Source organism: Patiria miniata, unplaced genomic scaffold, assembly GCF_015706575.1.
Source record: "Patiria miniata isolate m_02_andy unplaced genomic scaffold, ASM1570657v1 HiC_scaffold_7, whole genome shotgun sequence".
NCBI lineage: Eukaryota > Metazoa > Echinodermata > Asteroidea > Valvatida > Asterinidae > Patiria > Patiria miniata.
This window is the reverse complement of record NW_024037074.1, coordinates 12,116,614-12,136,213: the sequence shown is the minus strand read 5'-3', so window position 1 is coordinate 12,136,213 and position 19,600 is coordinate 12,116,614. Positions and strand designations below refer to the sequence as shown.

The following is a 19,600-nucleotide window of genomic DNA, read 5'->3' as shown; positions in this document are numbered from 1 at the left end:
CGTCCGCTCGTTCATCAGAAGAGGAGCACGTCTACGGTAGAAAGCAAACCACTCGCCGTGGTAGAACGCACGTACAGGGAACTGACCCGTACTGCACTGAGAACAGAGATCGCCTGGGGCTTTATTGTGAAGACTGGGAGAGATCATAATAATAATTATTCCATTTCTATAGTGGCGCACCTCTAACCCGAATATGGCTTTTTAAATCACTCAGTATATTCCATATTGACTAAAGCTAGACACCTTTTTGATGCCCTTTCTCTGAAGGAAAGCCATAGATGGATAATGTAGTATTCATTACTATATTTATATCGCATATGTCTTGTACAAGCTTTAATGCATGCTCATCAAATTAAAATTCTTCTTGGTAATAACTATATTGTAAGAATTCTTACATACCGCATTAAGATTCTTGATCAAAATAATTCTTGGTAATAAATACTCATCTGTGCTCGTATACCCTCCAAGATTATTTTAAAGGTCTCTGTAATTTGTGTTCAAGTAGAAAATCTGCTATGGTTTTAGATGTAAAGTTCTTTGGCAAATTATTATTATGAAATGCTGGCACTGGCAGGCCAGGGGAACCTTAGGAATTCAAACGGTAATTACTTGCATTTCAAGAGTAGCCAATATACCGATGGAGAATCATGTTCAGCCCCCTCCCACCCCCATGGTGTACATCATTGCCAGCTGTGTAAACACAATCAGTGAGGATGCGGGTTACCAGCGAAACAGTGCAACGCAAAGGCAGGCCCATGCAGGCACGCTGTGCGGGGGCGCATGCACAGCTAGCACTGCAGCGCAGCTTTGCTCAGCCCGACCACAGTAGGCTCGACCATCGTCTCAAACGAAGCGAGCTTACCGCAAAAGCAGCTTACAACGCGGTGCGAGAGAGGAAATCCTCACGGTGCTCTCTCCCCCGCTTCACAAGTGCTCCCTACCGAGAAAAAAAAAACTCTCTCGGTAGGAATTTAATTTCCCCCCCTTATTCTTCACATCCCATTGCCACAAGGTGCGAGCCTCTCTTCATCAGCGTCTGTACAATTTCTTCTTCTTCGCCTTTCAGGGGAAATACTCCGGGTGCATAATTGCGTGAGTTATATTGCCGTGCTGCGCTGGGAGGGTAGGCAGCATTGTACTGCCTTGCACATCATCCGAGCGGTTTCATAGTCGGCTGAATAAAGCCGACTTATATCGATCGTCGAGCGCTGACAAGGTGAGTTTTAAATTTCCTATATTTCTAAAATGTAGAATATCTGATTTCTAAATCACAGTTATTTTGTGAAGGAAAGGCGTTATTGAAGGCTCTGTTAATTTTTCTGTTTTGTACAGTAGATCCATGATAAAAAGAAGCTATCTTGTGTTTTATCCAATATAATTTTTTTATATCCAATTTTGAATTTGTATTTTACATATATTTTGCATTATCTCTTTTAATATCTGTTTGATATCAAGTAATTAATATAAATGCAAACCAAATAATTATATTGACAATAATTATAGTTGATAAATGAAATGTAATGCGAAAAGGAAAGACATAAATGCAAATGCAGAATTGGATATTAACAACATTGCACATGAAAACATTTTGATTCTAAATTCTATCAACTATCAACGTGTCTCCTAAAAAACTTAGTTCTAATGTATATTTTATCCAAAGAAATATGAAATTAGGAAGTCCATATTGCTCCCTGTAATTCAGATCTTCCTCGTGTTCATCATCTTCATCATTGTATTTAAAAATTGACATAATTACCAGCGTCTTGAGTACCTGATTGTTGGTAGATAGTGCGCTATATAAGACTCCGGTATTATTAATATCATCATGACAGATAACATCACTTCTCACTAAATACGTTTCCAATGGCGCAGGGAGCTTCAGGGCTTTCGACTTTCGGATTTGCGAGCGTGTGCTCCGATTTTATAAGGTTATGATAAAACGTCGGGCACAGACCAGGTATAGCCCTATATATAGCTTGATTTTCCCTCGGTTATTAAAAGTCAAAAATGAAAGAACATTAGTGGGAGTTATGCTTTGATCCTAGCTTTCTCAAAGGCAAAGTTATTGAAAGTGCTCGACGGTGAACGATCGCAATACTCCTTAATACCAAACAAACCGAAATGCACTCGACAACGCTAGGGCGCACACACATGAAACACAACAAGCTGAATTTAGTTATGAGATAAAAGATTAAGCCGACAGGTGTATTTTTATGACAGGCTTTTATGTCCTGTGTGAGTTCTAAAAACGACTTTAAACGGAAAAGGATTAGAACGCCGTTGCAAGTTGAATCATTTCTGTTCGTGAAAATATTTTGAATATGACGCCAACCTCTATTTTGTCTCACTGTTCCCATTTCATTCTGAAGTTGCAGGAAGAAGTTGTTGATATAGCGGGATTTGAACCCGCGACCTCCATTTATATCGCACTGGCGCTCTAGTACCAACAGTGAGTAGAGCTTCGGGACGATAATCTGGAGGTCGGAGGTTCAAATCGTGCTGCAAGCAGTCATTGTCTTTGTTCGCGCTCATAATATGTGCACCTATATATAGTCGGTTTCCTTGTAGTTTATTTTTGATTCCAAATTTAGAGGAAACATATTAAGTTATTTTCTCGCGAGAATATGTCGTCGTATAATACAGAATTGACATCGTAGTGACAGCTTATAATAATCCACATAATGGCGCAGCTGGCACGTCGTGACTTCAGACATCCCATAACGATCGCCAACAGATGATTATTTCCGTACGGCTCTGTTTAAACGGAAGATCGCTGGCGGATCGCTCATTAACGGCAATCTAGTGAGAGCGACGATTCCATGTATGAGTCGAGTTTTAATCAAGAGACACCTTGACGTAAAACATAAAACCAAGTTTCACGATACTCTTTGCCATGTAAGAATCAGTAGCGAACCAAGAGTTTAACTTTAGGGATCCTGAGGGATCATTGGGGGGGGGGGGGGGTGGACAAAAAACCCCAAAGGGAATTAGGGGTGGATTTGGGCGGGGAGGGGTGTGGGGCTGGACCTCATCTGACACTTAGGGTGGTGTTCATAGTGACATGTACTGTAAGATACACGCGTTTTAGTCCGTCAGGTTATATTGTTTAACTGATGCTAAATTCATCAGTTCAGGTCTCGTAATTCCTTTGTTTGCTTTTCCACATATTCCCCTTTTTAGTAGAACACCACTATAACTGACGAACATGATGGAGCCCATAAAAAAATGTTCGTTGTAGTGGTTGGTCGATAGTGATCGTGCATTATAATAGAATTTAATAATTTTGGATGCCAAAGGGGATGTTCGTTATAACAAATAATCGTTATAACGGGGTTCGTTATAGCGGCGTTTTACTGCATGCACATATTACTCTAATCATAAGCTGAATGCTTCACAATGTTCGCCCATAGTTTTTTTTTTTCCTTTCGGAATGTGTTCAAAGTAATGTAAACTCAAGGAAAACATTATGGGGATTCGAAATAAAAGATGTTTTTTTGACGAAGAGTTATCTTCCTATATAGGAAGACTGTAACATTATATGTAACTAATTATCGAGGTACTGTATTTCGCATTGTTTTATGGGACTAAGGTTGCCTTCGGCTAAGATCGGCTGTAGTATTTCGTTTCATGTCGTCAGGTTTTCCACGCCAGCTTTTGGCAAACATGACAAATCCATGTCGTGGTTTTAGGCTTATATAGCGCTGTCTCATGTTCCGTTTGCTTTTCTTCAGACGGGTCGACGCCAATGTGAACCTATTGTACAAATGTACCGTGCCACTCCTATAAGGAAAGCACACATTGAACGTATGGTTTGCAAATGATCGCCAAATATTGCCATCTCGGCAGTGCAGGTGCCGTCTCATTTGAAACTTCATGTCAAAAGAAAGCAGATGTTCATAAGACTCTGATATACACACTAGATTCGTCATACCTAATCCGACCGTACAAGCCTTGATATTTTATTGATACTGAAATACCAAGTGGTGCATTCAACGCCAAAATTCTGCTTTGAAAAACGTAACTGTTGAGCTTAAACGCCGTACGATTGAGCTATAGATCGGCAGAGTTGAACCGGGTTCAACTTTGCCGGTCATCTGCGAGATAGTTTGCGTCTGTCTGTGTTGACGGTGACATTTCCGGATGAAATGTTTCCATGTCTGCGTTACAGTTTGGGTCCTGTTTGCGTTGCTCTCTGAGTTTCTGAATACCTTCATGGTTTTCATATTAACGTAGAGCTTACGCAGATTACACATACTGCGCAGATAGTGACGCGGAACCGTCGGCAGAGTTGAACTGGGTATAACTTTGCCGAGAGTTGTCGGCGACACTTCCGGATGAAAATGTTTCCATATGACGATGCAGTTTGGGTCCTGCTTACGTTTCACTGTGCGTTTCTTACGTCGGCATATTTAGGCTTTATTTTTACGTAAACGTTTTGCTTTACCTCCTTGCAGACAGGCGCCGAATGTAAATCGAGTTTAACTCAAAACACGACTGTTTTACATCTACACTCTGTACCTTGTTAAGCTAATCCATTAGAATTCATACAAGGGGCCGAAGCTTGCCAGGACTCTTTTTCAACCCAACCGTGAAAGGCCTGATGACATTCCCTACTAGGTAGAGGAGGACAACGAGCTATATTTGTTTCTATATAATCGTAAAACTGTGCCTTATAATGTCTAAAAATGGAATGATTCGAGGAGATTCTGTCTCCGCGGCCCAAGATGTTTGAACAGCCGGTTTACGCGACCACTACGGCTGTAATTGTATCACGTAGGAGGACGATGTGTGCAGCGGGGCACGAGGTTGAACTTATTTATCGAAACTGTAATCGCAGTATACATGCGTGGAGATTAGATTCCCTCCTCGTTAACAGTGTCGTCCGTGGACGTTATTAGTTTTCATGGTATGGGTGCGTGCACGAGGTTGAAAACCGTAATGCGAAACTGTAAACGCAGTATAGGCCTACATGCGCAAAGATTCTATTCCGTCCTCGTTAACAGTATCGTCCTTGGACGTTATTAGTTTGGAAGAGAGTTATGTTCTAGCCCCAAACGACATACGTCTGCTTTAAAGGGCCCATGCAATGTATTTTTTTTTAAATGCAGTCCTTGAAAATGCAACTTTGTATCTCATTTAACCTTATTTTCAATATTCGTTTCGCCATTTTCAAAGGTTTTTTTGCCCCTTTTTGGTTTTTGTGAGAATGCTAACTTTCATATTCAGGAGCAAAAGTGTGATGTCATTTCAGGCACAAACCGCATCTATTTCAGCACAAAAAAAGTCGTCAGAAGTTTCGGATATTTTGCTGTCCTGCATTTTCTTTTCTTTGATGATTCATTGTTGTGTCAGTACATATGGCAGTGAGCTATGAGCAAACTTTTCTCACAAATGCTTTCATTGTGCAAATGTTCGGGTTCTTAATATGAACAGAAAACCCCAAAACTGAACAGTGTCTTTCTGAAATTACATCACAGCAACAGCGCCCTCAGTTGTCGGAAAATGAATGGAAATTTTGAATTAAAGAAGTGCACTTTTCAATAAAATCAAACCAACAAGGGATGTCAAATAGTTTTCATACATTTAAGAGGATTAGAAAGTTGCACAAAATAATGTTCCTCAAAAAAATTCATTTCATGAACCCTTTAAACCTGTATTATTGGCTAAACATTGTCTAAAGTTCAGGTTTTAAAGGGCTGCGTGAAATATAACTATTTTGAACACAACTCTTACAATAATGGAAGAACAACCTTAGAAAACTGCTAAAAAAAAGTGACAGGACATACGGTATGAAATTTGCTATGGGCCTATGGGTAAAAGTCATGTGAAACCAACGAGTGTCATTTTTGTAACCTGACTAATGTGCATGTCACTGCCAAAAGTACACGCTCGCCATCAGATATCATTGGCACGTATGGCGGCGCATCGTTGACTCATTAATGCACGCGCACACTACACCAACGCGCCGCGTATCCGACAGGATGTTTGTCAAATTCTTTAACAATGTGGAGGCCGCACATTAATTACACTGCAACGGATCTTTTCCCCCTCCGGACGTGAACAAAAAATGTGCTCGTTTGAAGTGGTCGGGTCTTCCTCTGCACCAAAAGATTGAGCTGTTGCACGTGCTCATACATTTCAATTGGAACTTCACACCTATCAATTTTCATCATATGATGCTCGGCCCACAAACTTTGGAGACAATTATTCATGCGTCAGTTTATATCAATTTATGTTTTGGAGATAAGGAATAAGTATTGAAGTTCGGTTTATGTGTACTTTCTTGTAGACTTCTTACAGTTACATTCGCAACACAATGGTGGAGTCGGTATGTGTTTCAAAGGGGTTGCTGGGGTGTTGAAATCAATGTCATGTGATCAACAATCCGGCACTAATCAGATGATGGGGATTATTTTATTCAGGTGTTATATAGACACAGATATTCCTAGGATATCGTAGTAAAAAGGCTCTGGCATATCGCATATCACTGCATCAATCTTGGATATCCAGCCGCTATCTTGGCTATTATGCAGACGCTCAGAGAGAATCGCATTTTCAGAGATGCTGGTTTAGTAAGAAGCTTACGGCTGTACACCACGCATTAGTGAGAGATAGCGACAGTCTGAATAATACCTTATGTCGGGGTTCCTGTAAAATGCTGCACACTCAATAACAAGTTCGTAAAGTTGGAACTGGTGTCTGAAAATTTGTCTTTAGTGATTTCAAAACTTCCGATTTGGGATTTGAAGAGTGCAATAGTGTTGAAATCGACATACACAGAGACCAAAAACCTGAAGGAGCACATCAAGATGTTTGATATTGCCTGACATTATTTCAGGAAATTTTAAAAAGGAGGGATCTTATCAAATATAGGTACCGGTATGTAAAATAATTAGCTTAATATTGGTAATAGGCCTACACACAGAAGAGGGTGGGTATGCCCCCAACTATGCAAGGCATTCTCATATGATAAGTATTTTTAAATACATTTTAAAACAAATTTAAACACTTATCATAACAACTTTCATTATTATATAATACGCATTGCACTTATAGCAAAACAGTTTTATTTTTTCAAGATGGCATTTTCAGGAAAAAAAATACAAATAAGAATACTACACTCGTATATCTAATCGTCATCACAGTTTACACTGCTCACCTAAATTACAACATAAATATGGTATGGCTTACAATGACAACATACTCGTGTTGGTTTTTTTTAAAACGCGAGAGATTGAAATAACATTTGAAAATCTCGCATAACGGAGTCACTAACCGCGTATTGAAATAAAGTTCACGTCACTCTTGCTTCAGATGACAATAGTGAATAGTTTTGAAGGCGTCTGTCGTGTGGTCAATTGGTTCAAGACTGGGTTCAAAACCTTCCCAGTAAAGAAAGATCAACTCTACGGGCTGTGTGTTTGTGCGTCTACCTAAAAAAAAGAAGAGCCCGATCAGCCTTTTTTGCGTTTAACGGGAAAACCTCTCTTCCTTTTACCAAGAGTAACCCAATACAGATGCGTAAACGTGTTCCCCTCCTCAGCTTCGAGTCGAGAAAAAAATACATTCGAAGGAAGAATAACTGCACGGGAGACGGTATTGTGTTACGCGATCAATGGGAAGGCTTCTCCCTTCATCACGACTACCGGTGCCACTCTAAAAAAAGAGGAAGAACGGAAAGAAAAGGCCGGGACACATCAAAAACGGAATTTTTGAGCCCGACTTCCTTTCGTTACCAAGCAGCTTGCTCTTAGGAATATTAAACACCCGGCGTGTCTGTTTGACATCCTGCGAGAAGGTCCCCCATGGGATTTTTTTTTTATCCACCGATGAATTTCGCTTCCTTTTTGCTGCTCGGTCAAGTCAAGTCTGAAGACGAAATTCAAATTATGGCGTCATGTCAAAGCTTGGAAGTGTATTGTGGTAATTCGAACGGCGTTCTGTAGTGCATTCAAGTGACAACAACTCAGTCATTTTCCACAGGCTTTACTGTTAGCCTAGCCAGGATGCATTTGTTCCAAACCTTGCTGGAAATCACCTCTGTAGAAAAACTAATACATGTACACTATCTATCTATGAATATCGACACATATATATTCTCAAGATATTTTCGAGATAGCATTGGCATATCTCGTCATCAGTCCTTTGGCCTTGCATATTGACGTAAATAGTCGTTTGATATTTTCGAAATAGCACTCGCACGTCGCTCATCAATCCTCGTTGTCAAACCAATAACATAGAACAGTGCATCATGAATACCTTCACTTGTATTCCTTTAATATTTCCGAAATAGTATTGACATAGCTGCACCAGTGCTGGATGACAAAACCAATTGCCTAGAAGATAATAATCCATAAACATGTCTTCTGGTATTTCTTCGATATCTTCAAAATAACAATGGCATATCGCTGCATTACAGATATCAGTGAGACATTTTCGAACCAGCATATCATGTGTCTCTTTATCAAACCTTGACTATAGATACAGATATCTCTTGCATAGTTTTTAGAAATAGCTCTGGCATATCGATGCATCAATCTTGGATATCAAGCCGCTACCTTGGGAATTGTGCAGACGCTCAGCGAGGATTTGCATTTCTAGAGATGAGGGTTTAGTAAGAAGCTTACGGCTGTACACCATGCATTAGTGACATATTGTCTCAAGCGGCAGTCAAGAATTATGTGCGCATTCTGAATAATACCTAAAATGTTGCTCACTTAATAACGAACGTACTGTACAGATAATATATTCCGTAAATTTTTAACTGTTATTTGAAAGTGTGTCCTTTTCAAACCTTCCGATTTGGGAAGAGTGTAATTTCCGTGATTATATTTTCAAGTATACCCCAAAATATTTCTTTCCTGAATGCATGGGTCTATACAACAAGACAACCCAGGCGATTTTGAGACTGACCAAGGGTAATAATGTTACCTTTTGGTCACCGATATGCATTTGGCAGCCGTGTCTGCCCTATGTATGATTATGGATCCGTCTTCGCGGTACACACTTATCACTCTGAGGCGATGTCGCTGTGTGAAATTTTCATACACACCTTTTGATTTTATAATTTACAACACATCGTTATAAACACTTCACACTAATTGCTATATTATTTGTAGCCTAAGGCATTGGGATTTGTTTCTTTGTCTGCTCAACCTGAGATGGGAATTAACGAGGGAGCCGTTCCATGAAAAATTACGACTGAAAGCGCAAGTGCCGCTCTGAAACTCAATTAAAATGGCGGCTTATGACGTCACTACCAATTAAAGTCGTGTAGCAACGGCCTTGACGCGGTGGCTTATCACCGAAGGAAAAAAACAACACTGACGAGGATTCTAACTCTATGCGAGACCCACGCGTAGTTTTGTAACCAGACGAGCAAAGGAGGCGAGTAGCTGACCGTGCATCAACTGCTGTTACCCGCGGCAACGACTCCCTAGTAATCACTCGGACTTGTTGATGGAGAAACCCTTTCGTGATTACTAGATACGCCTCAAATTTGGTCTCGCCCGCCCCTCCCGCGCGCGTAGGCTATTGACGCGTGAACGAACCAATCAGGACGAGTTGACCGCGCGCGTGTGCCGAAGTGTGCGTGGGAAGCGCTTTTTCATTAATTAACTGGTCCTTCCTGATACCCTTTACAACATTGTCGCTTGATGTTTGTTGTAAAGAAGTTCAAACAAGAGCTGTTTAAAATACAACGCGGGATGACTTGTAGACATAATGTTTAAGCAAACGTGCATGTGTGCATAAATGATCAGGTTGTGAATAATATATACATTTCGCGTGTACCCTGTCTCCGTATAAGGAACTATTATTAGATAAATGATTGTCAGATAAAACAGTTCTATTTTTTACTATAAAATAACGTCCCGTTTGAACGACTTTTGGAATTGATAAAGGCCTTTACTGTTTGATTGGATTTGATATATGGCTATTGATAGTAAAAAGCAAAACTGTTTACCATTTCAAGCTATATATATATTTTAAGAGGTGATTTAGTACAAATTGTTTCTGAGTGTTTGATGGTTGCATTTCAAAATTCTTGTCAAGCAGATATAGCCATTGCCATTGTGGACATGTCCAAAACGACTTGGCTACGGCTCATCACCGCAGCACAGCAATAGCAAAAAGCCCGAAGTCGTAGCCACAAAGTACACGATTCATATGTCCATTGTAATCAACAGCAAAGACTTAATAAACATTGAAGATTTCATCGAACGTTGAACTTTGTTGAGTGAAATGATTGGTCACTCGTATACACAACTTGTTGAAATCAATCAATTTAGATGTGCCTCCGCTTCATCCTTGTTGCTTGTGATCCAAACCGAGTCAGCACCTTTGGTCCAGTAAAAAAAAAATAGAGACTGTTCAAAACACAAGGTTCGTTTTCCCTCGGGAAAATGTCAGGGAATGACGCGGCCCGAAAGTTGTTAATCTTCCGTATACATCGCCCGCGGCAAACTTCCAAGACCCGACGATTGTTTTTGAGAACACTTCTTCTCCGTCTTCTCCGTCTCTTAACCTGGGGCCTGACTTGCTGAACACGCTCGCTTTATAATCCATTTTATATTCGCCGGTAATGCCGACTGGCAAATCGTAGCCGCGGAGAACCGAATACATTTTGAGTTGTTTTCTGGTCCGACTTCGGGGGGAATGTAAATCTTGAGTTTGGCCGTGGAGCGAGGTGGGCTACATCAAACAGAATGGAATTATACCGACAAAGGAATAATAATGCCTTGACTTTTTGTTGGCGTTCTAAAACGAAATGAGAATTGAATCTGAGAATGTTACCTCTAAAATTACGTCAAGACTTCTCTTCATGCTTCTGCAGTTCACAGGTACAATTTCAAAACCAGCTAGATGACAGGGACTTTAATTTGCATGAATGGCTTGTGTGGGCGGGTTTTTGAACTCGTAATTGTAAGGACATTCGAGGGAGAAAAAAATCTTGATCTAATAAAAGTTACCATATTTCAACAACTGCGGATAGAAGATATATATACTAGTGAGCTTTCAATGTATTTCTTCAGAGGATTGAGAAAGATCTTTAACATATCTTTTCAACTCGCGAGAGCATTATTCACCCTTGGGTATCTAGCCTAATTAGAATTTAGAATGAAAACTAAACATTATACTTTCAACACCTCAACATCCTTTGCGGTATGCGTTCGGGCAATAAAGCTCGTCCCTATGGGATGTATCATGTCGTTGATTAACTCATGAATTGCGTCAAAGGGCCTAACACTCTAGTGCAAATATTTTTGACTCTCTTTAAATCAAGTCTTTCGAAGAGATTATTGTGTTTTTCCCCTCACATTCACCAACCTGCCTTTGCTCCCTCCGGAGCACTACGCCTGCGTACTTTTTTTTAATGACGTAGGTAGTCTTACAGAAGTCGTCTTTTTAAGCATTTCAGAGAAAAACTGTCATTTAAAAAAAGAAAAAGAGACAGTATGTTTGTTTCTTATTCCTGGTGCGTGGTCAAGTGTGGCTTTACAAGATTCGGACAAAGATGGAACAAACCACCATAAGTTTTACTAAAAGCGGATTGAAATAACTGCGTAGAATTTAAAAATAGTTTAGTAACAATTCCGCTGCGCGTATTATAGTCAAGGGTAGTCTGACGCAAGTGCAGTCTTGTGATAAATCTTTAATTCCTTGCTTAAATTCAGTTACCATTTATAAACTATTAAATTAATAAATGTTGATATTGTTTGATTAAATTGGCGAGTGTAGCTCAGTGGTGGAATAATGCTGCACATAGCAAGTTTCGCTGGCAGTTGGCCTAAAGGTGTCTCGCCAGTATACGTCTTTACTTCCTGTTAAAAAAAAAATCATGTGCTCAACGATTGTATATGCACACGTAATAACACTATATCTGTTTGCAAGGTAGTTTAAAATGACAATTTAGGCCTTCGTCCGACAATAAAATTGTCTATATCGCTACACACCACGGTGCAAGCATTTGCTGTTGTAAATCACAAGCATGTAGGACAAACGAAGTGTGATTTTACCGTCGACGACTTATTACAAAATTAATGAAGTGCGTGTTGTTTGTTTTGCTCCCCATTACTTTTCTGCAATGTATCGCCCTGGGTGGGTGTTATCGTTTAGGCAGCTGCTTCTGTCTGTGAGAGATGAGTGGAGTTTCCATTTAATAGTTTTACGCCTGAACGATCGATTCAGGTACGATGTATTTAATAATTGCTTGAGCCTCTGACGGTTGAGGGCGCTTTACCCCCAAAAGTACATGGTTAAACGATATCTTGGTTAACATCGGTTTTTTTATGTAACTTATTGTAATGATATCTTCAACGCAACATTGATCAGTCAAAACGACGGCTTTTTGGTACTTTTAGTACTTGCCGTCAACAAAATTCGCGTTAGCAATGGCGCCACACGAAAACTTTAAATAATATCGTGGCGCCCTCTTGTGGTCGCTTGCAGTTATGCAGCAAGCACTGTTGGCCATTCCGCTTCATCTCCGCCCTTGAATGCACTGGAGGAAATGAAAAAAAAATGTCTCTCGCTGGGTTTGAATAATGTCCTCTTTCGATCAAATCGGGAGGACAAAATAGGAAGTGAGAATGAACCGGGGTTTTCTCGAGCCAGGGGGCAAATATCGTGGAGGTAGTCATTAGTCGTTGTGAAGAGAGTGGCCGCAGTGAACGGAAAATGAACCCGTGCGTGAGAGATCTACAAAGGTCGCTTGAGGTTGATCAAACTTTCAAGATGGAGCATAAAACATCTGGGTTTTGTTGAGCCCTTTTTTTGCTTTGTTTTACCTGATTGTGAATTTCTTTTGAGGTTTGACCTTTCTTTTCATGTTGTACTCGTGGAGAACACAACCGTTGAGCTGACGAAGTCTGCGGTTACGCATGATGTACATGTATTGTGACTACATGTACCTTAAAATGAGAAATAGTTGTAGGAAAAGCCAGCCAGGGGTTTAGAGTGGACGCTCTCGGTCAATATTGCCCTGACGACGGTCTGAGCCCAGTGACCGAAACGTCAATTAAATAACCCTTATTCGCCCACTTATCGTTTTGGGGTAGTCACTTCACTCTTTAGCATATCGGCAAACATCTCCCGATAGTCCTGTTGCACGTAGCGCCCTCTCTGATGACAAGTTTTCTATATTTAAATTTATTGACAATATGAATGTCCTATTGTCTACTCATGCGCATCACAGGCGAATAAAGACCCGTCCTCAGTCAGGTCGTTATACACTAAAAAAAAAAAGAAAAAAAAGAAACAAGTTGGAAAATAGGTTCGTATTTTACCCTACGTCAATATAGCAACTGCTGACGCTCTTGGGCGAATTCTACACAAAATGTTGGTCAATTATTTCGTCGTTTCCAAAAACGTGTTTTACCATGTTTTCGCTGTGTGTCTATGCGGTTTATAATTTCTAGCCCGTAGCCCGGGCTCCTCTCGTCGGTACCGGTAACCATTGAATCAAATAATTTCGACGGCTGATTCCTGCTTCTGCATTTTATATTTCGAATCCGGAATCCCGTAGCGGCATACCGGCCGGCCCTCGTCTGACTACCTCCGTGTGTAACGGGAGGAAGACAAAGTACCTCGGCGACTGATTAACGTGTGACATTTGCACAGTGGGGATGGGGAAATCCGAGAATGGACATCACTAAAACTCATGAAATCACTGACAGGACAGAGATAGAAGAGGGAAGATTTCATGAAATCCTATCGGTTTTATCGCCGAGTAAAGTTAAACCCTCCGCGTGAGATTTTTGTGACGAGCGTACTTTGCATGAAAGCGACGCCGACAGAATTCCAAGATGCTCGGTATCAAAGGCCATAGAGGTATCAAGAGCGCAGGAAGCTTTTCATTCTTTCGCAGAACACTTGACCAACTAAATGTCGTATCATGTGTGTATCACCTCAAGGTGGAAGTGTTATTTTCCAAAGGGGAAAAAAACTGCGACCACTTGCTTTTCATGTTATTTTCTGTACATGCCACTCTGAACATTAGCCTTCGAAAATAGGCCTAAAAACTGGACCATGAAAATGCAGCTCAACGTATGAATAACTAGAAAAGGATGAAATGGATTTTTTTCAAGAAGTACGATGTTCAGGGCAAATTCACTTCATCGATCCGTTAAGGAGAAAGAACTTTTGAACTGATGATAATGTCATCTGTCATATATAATGTCATATATGCGTGGTTAATAATATAGACGCGCAAGATTGGAACACTAGTGACCTGTGCAGAATGAATATTCATGAGTGGCGCTCGCCAACAAGTGTCAGGGAAACATACACACTCTCGTCTGCACAAACACTTGCCGGTCTCTTGCGAAGCCTCATACAAATTCATAGACGCGAGCCCCTTCACTCTTTCCAGTGCCATGTATCGCTGTGGGAGGAATGTACATTAGCAGTACATGTATACCTCTGAAATGTGTACACATTGCTGTCTTATAAGGTTTGTCTCTCATTTATAGGCCATGTTTTGAACGAATGAAGGACTTGTAACAACTCTATTATCTGGGTAATAAAACCAGTAGAAATATGAGTCTGATTATTGCAATTCAGGAGCATTACAACAATCTAAAAATTTAAAGAAAATTTAAAGTATCTACATGTGAACATAATCGTTAATTTCCTGGTATTTTTGTAAACCCAAAATTGGCGTCGTGTACAGCGCCCTCAAGCGGTTGAATATGGCCCAGTCACCGAATTGCAACCATTTTTGGAAGTCAGTCATCTTTCGTTTCTTGATTTCACGGTGTTTGGGTTCTGTTTTGAAACTGAGATGTAGCCTTAAATTTGTGTAATACTTTATGTACTATAAACGTCAATTCTTGGTATTGGCTAGACTCGGTTTCACGCATTATGACGTCACTGAATCAACATGGCGGCGCCTGTACTTGTATTTACTTCTTAATAGTTGTGGATCGATAAAAAAAACCCGAGTTTAATATCACAGCCCTTCAGAGTGTGCCTCACAGACTGCCTTGATATAAGGTAGAAATGGGTTAAGGCCTACCAATATACATACAAAATGGCAGATCTCTTATTTAGCACTAAATGGCGACGATTGTCCTGTTCCAACTAAGATACTTGTCATGATGTCAGAAGTATGTCTAGATCAACTTACTTTAAGACTCCTAGTAAAAGCACGGTCCTAACTAGGCATGGGGACCCGTAGTGGCAATCGACACATGGGCCAACCCTTTTCGCCTGCCCTGGCTGCTCTGCTTATGAGATATCTCAATATTATTCTTTTCGTGTCTCAGACACTTGCAGGCGCGACATGCACAGAATATATCACAATCCTTGCGTGTGAAAACGAAAGGGTGTCAGAAGTGCCACCGTTTTACTTTGACTCTTCCACGCAACCGAGTTTGCATTAAAGGTGTTTTCTTTTCTTCTTGTTATATAGAGTGCCTCTTCCTTTGAGAAATTTCACACAAGATTGTAAAAAGCAAAGTAGTTGTCAAAATATTTGTGTTGGATGGAAGCCTCGCAGATGTGTAAATCCTCTAGTTGACATTTCAAGTTTAATTTGATCAGTCAGAAAAGTGCCATGGCAATGCTTTTAGCCACGAGATTACCGAGATGGACTTTTCAGATTTATCCTTTTTTTTTCTCCCTCCATCCGTAATTTTATCGTTGGCTGGAAAAACAATCTTGCTTGGGCCCGGAGGCACTGTGTCTTAATACGGCCGTGCCGTGTTTCAAAATTTGTTTGGCTAAAGTTTTTGTACAACAGGTGGGGTATATTTTGATGTGTTTTTTTAAGTGAGGAAATTTTGATAACAACTAATTTTTTTATGAAAAAAAGATCAGAAGGTCTGCGCGTGCGCGTACGTGTGTAGGCGTTGCCCGCGGTCGACTGCTTCATGAAAATGGCGGGAGAGGTAGCTGTTTCGCGTCCTAATTTTACGGGTTGATCGTTCATCGATTTCCAGGCTACAGAGCGAATTCTTTGGATCGGAAAGCTGTCAGCGTGCACGTTCTGGGCCAAATACACACCTGCGAACTAGGCAACCATTCAAATTGCCCCAATTCAGCCTTAAAAATCAACACAAATTGACACTCTGTGTTTCAAATTACTCACTTTGGGAAGGAAGAAAAGCAAAAACAAAGTCAGTCACGTGCGCCTTATTACTGCGGAGCTCCGGAATAGGCAAACCTAATTTTTAAGGTTTGGTTTTTCCTAAAGACCGTCTTCGTAATGTGCACGACATATCTAAATATGGATATCTGCAGTCAGGCAAATGTGTGGTTACTTGCCCTGAAGGCGGCACAAACTTAAGGTTTGATTACGCATCGATGCGATGAATGCTGCGAAGATAATGTAATTGTCTAATGATGAAGCGTCAGAAAATGCTGCTAAGAGTCAACAATATTTTAATGCACTTTTTTACTCTCCACTTTTTTGAAAACATAAATTTGCAAAGGAAAATGCAGATGTATATCTCTCCCTAATCCTTACAATATACAAATCCCTTCTTTCAATCAATTATCTTGATCTTTCAATCATTCGATTGATTTTTACTAGATATGCATTATCTGATAAAGTAAATGTGATCGTACGGCGTGCGAGGTGAATACATTTGTTTGGAGGTTTGCTGTTTTGTCGTGTGAAATCGTCTGGTATTCAAAATAATACCATTTTGTTTTACAACAGATATAGATGTTTTACAAAAACAGGATGCATATGGACAGCTGCGATCCTGGAATATCGACGATATATCCAGACAACTTAATAAAATGTGAAATATTGACTAATATCTGTCTGAGACGTAAGACACTCAAGAGAACATTGCTTCGTGATATTATCTGTAAATGAGGTGTGTCTTAAACAAACAAATACATACAAACGTATTATCTTTTAGCAGATTCAGTACTATTACCATTTTAAATAAATCAATGAATATTCAAATCACTATAGATTTGAACAAACTTTAATGGCTTGAGATAGATTACATAGGATAATAATAATGTGTATTTTTATAAAGCGCACGTTGTGCTTAAGGCGCTATTATACTCAGCTTGTTGGGCCAATGAAACATTTCAAAGACAATATACGACTTGCGCCACTACCATGAAAAAAAATCACTCGAAAGAAGTGATTAGGAAAAAAACACAGACGTAAGAAAAGTTATTATCCGGACGGGGTTTGCGGATCAATTGAGTTAGAATGCACGGTTTACAGCTATACCCATTCACTTTCTTCTTTCCAAAAAAAATCCCAAAAAATCGATGCTGGAAAATAAATTTTGTACTCAAGGCCTTGCGTGACGTCATTTCGAGACGGCCGTGCAATCTTATACTCCAGTAATTTTCTTCTGCACATCTCATGATAACATTTTTCCGTATAGTGTTTTCTTTTGAAGCAAATTGGAGCATGATGAAACCACGTAGTGTGTGCGTAAAGGGCAACACTGCTTGTACCAACACAGTAAGTAGTTGGGTATTCTTCTTGATACAAGAGACGTAAGACGGAACAACGCCACAAATATCCGGCGGAAGCCGAGGATGGGTAACAAGTTAATAGAGCGAATGATTGAATCGCTCGTGCCGACTCGGTGCCTCCAGGTGAACAATTTGCGTTTGAAAAGTGATTAATGTAGGAAGTGACACCCCCCCCCCCCTTTGCGAAGCGACGGTCTCTTAATGGCATCATCTGCCCGGAGAAAAATAGCGAGAAATTAAAGACGTACGATCGTCGATTGGCAATTATTAGAAAAAATGTCTAGATATTTCCTAACTTGTTTGCTGATGGACAATATGAGAGTCATGTCGGTAGTTATATTTTTTGAGTTCAATGTCCTTTTCCAAACTCGATGAAGAGCAAAATCACTACGCAGGAACTTCGTAAATAAACATGTCCCCAACACTGTAAAATAAAAATTGGCTAAAAGTCTATTGGGCAATGTTATTTGCCCCAAGTTGCTATAAAGTTACCTCATTGTTATGTAAATTTGTGTAAAAATTGACCAACCATTGGGAAGAATTTGCCCACGAGTGTTGGCAGTTTGTACGTTGAAAAACATTGGGCAAAATACCAACCATTAATTTTGTACAATTATTATTATTTTAGTTTTTTACAGTCAACGCAATAATTTCATAGTTCACTTTGTGAAAAATGAGTGGCCATATGCATACGGACGTAGTTATTTGGCCTTTGTCTACAGTAGATAATAGTTCCCTATAGTCCATAAGTGTCCACACACTATAATATTCCCCTACACTATATTCAATATTGTTATGCCTTGGTGAGACTCATGGTGCTATATTTAGTAGTTGGCGATTATTAATGGCGGGTTTGGATTGCCATCATCCTGTGCACAAGGTAATGGACGAAAATGGTCATTTATTTATATTTACCTTGTCATTACTAACCGCAAGCGCTGCGAACTTGTGTAATTTATATAATGATGGATTGCACTTTGGTGATTATGCATGAGACTGCAAGAAAGAAAAAAAGTTCTGCCATCTCTAATCAACCCATCCATTGGAAAAGAGAAAGTAATCGCGCGTAACTATAGACTCATGCAATATACATCCGTCACTTCACCATTTTCTACAAAATTTACTCATGCGAGAGCTGTATAGCACTTTGCATAATTTCAACGGGCGTTCACTTCGATTAGATCTTCAAGTACTTTCGACAAAAATTGCTCTAGACAGATGTCATTCCTAGATGATGACGGACTTTAGGTTTGTCTGTTACCCTTTTAATGTTTTTCCTTTTTTCCGGCGCGGTAATATCGCATAATTTGACTTTTTTGGCGCCTCAGAGATCATTACCCTAAGCCGGTGAATCCATTTACCGCTCCGCCAGTTTCTTTTCGAAGCCATCTCTAATGCGATTCCACATACTTCGATTACCTCGAGTCGGCCTACCCATATCGCATGCGGTATGCACCTTGCAATGCGACTACAGCAGAAGAAACAAAATGTGACGACAATGTTACTAGTTGAATGTATATCGACCCTGCAATGCAGAAAGTTCTAACAAGTTCTTTACAGGTCTCGCTGAAGAAAGAAAAAGTTAACCAAAAAATGTCCACTAACATTTCTTTCAGGTCAATAGCTTGGTGACAGTTTGAAACGATTCTAAGTGCCTTTTTTTCCCTTTAAAAGCAAACAATTTTTACATCAGTACTTAGCATTTGTGTTGTCGCTTCAATTTCACGAGAATTCCGGTGTAGCGTGAATTTAGATTTCTATGAAATATGGACTCAATGGTAGTATTGCGCCTGCCTAAGCGAAAATAACTAGGTGACCGGTCACGTGAGAAGGTTTAACCCATAAAATGGTAAAGGAGTCCGATTATCATAGGCGTCTGATTTTCATATGACACCGGCCTCGGCCATAAGCCTCGCCCACATTTGGCTGTGTACATTTCTCACAGTACAGGTGACCGAGTTTCTGTGGTCACCAGACCAAAAATCGTGTTCTAATTGGCCAATGCGAACCGTTCGACTGGCACGCGGGAGGGGTAAATTGGGTAACCATGCCATGTTGACATCGAGGCATGCTTCACCATACAAAGACCTTCGTTGCTATGATTCTCAGGCTTGCTTTGACAAGAAATGGAAATAATTGAGTCAACACG

General features: G+C 40.1%; 1 protein-coding gene across 2 annotated transcripts in view; it reads left to right on the top strand.

Moving 5' to 3' along the window:
- Window positions 1-792: 792 nt before the first annotated feature.
- LOC119744739 overlaps window positions 793-19,600 on the top strand; it is a 34,659-nt gene continuing 15,851 nt past the window's right edge. The window contains exons 1-2 of one of the 2 annotated variants that reach the window (XM_038220828.1): window positions 793-963; window positions 1,067-1,216. The gene's annotated coding sequence lies outside the window, so the exon portion shown is untranslated. Of the gene's footprint in view, window positions 1,217-19,600 lie in introns of both variants that reach the window. The other variant, XM_038220827.1, reaches the window with a different exon arrangement.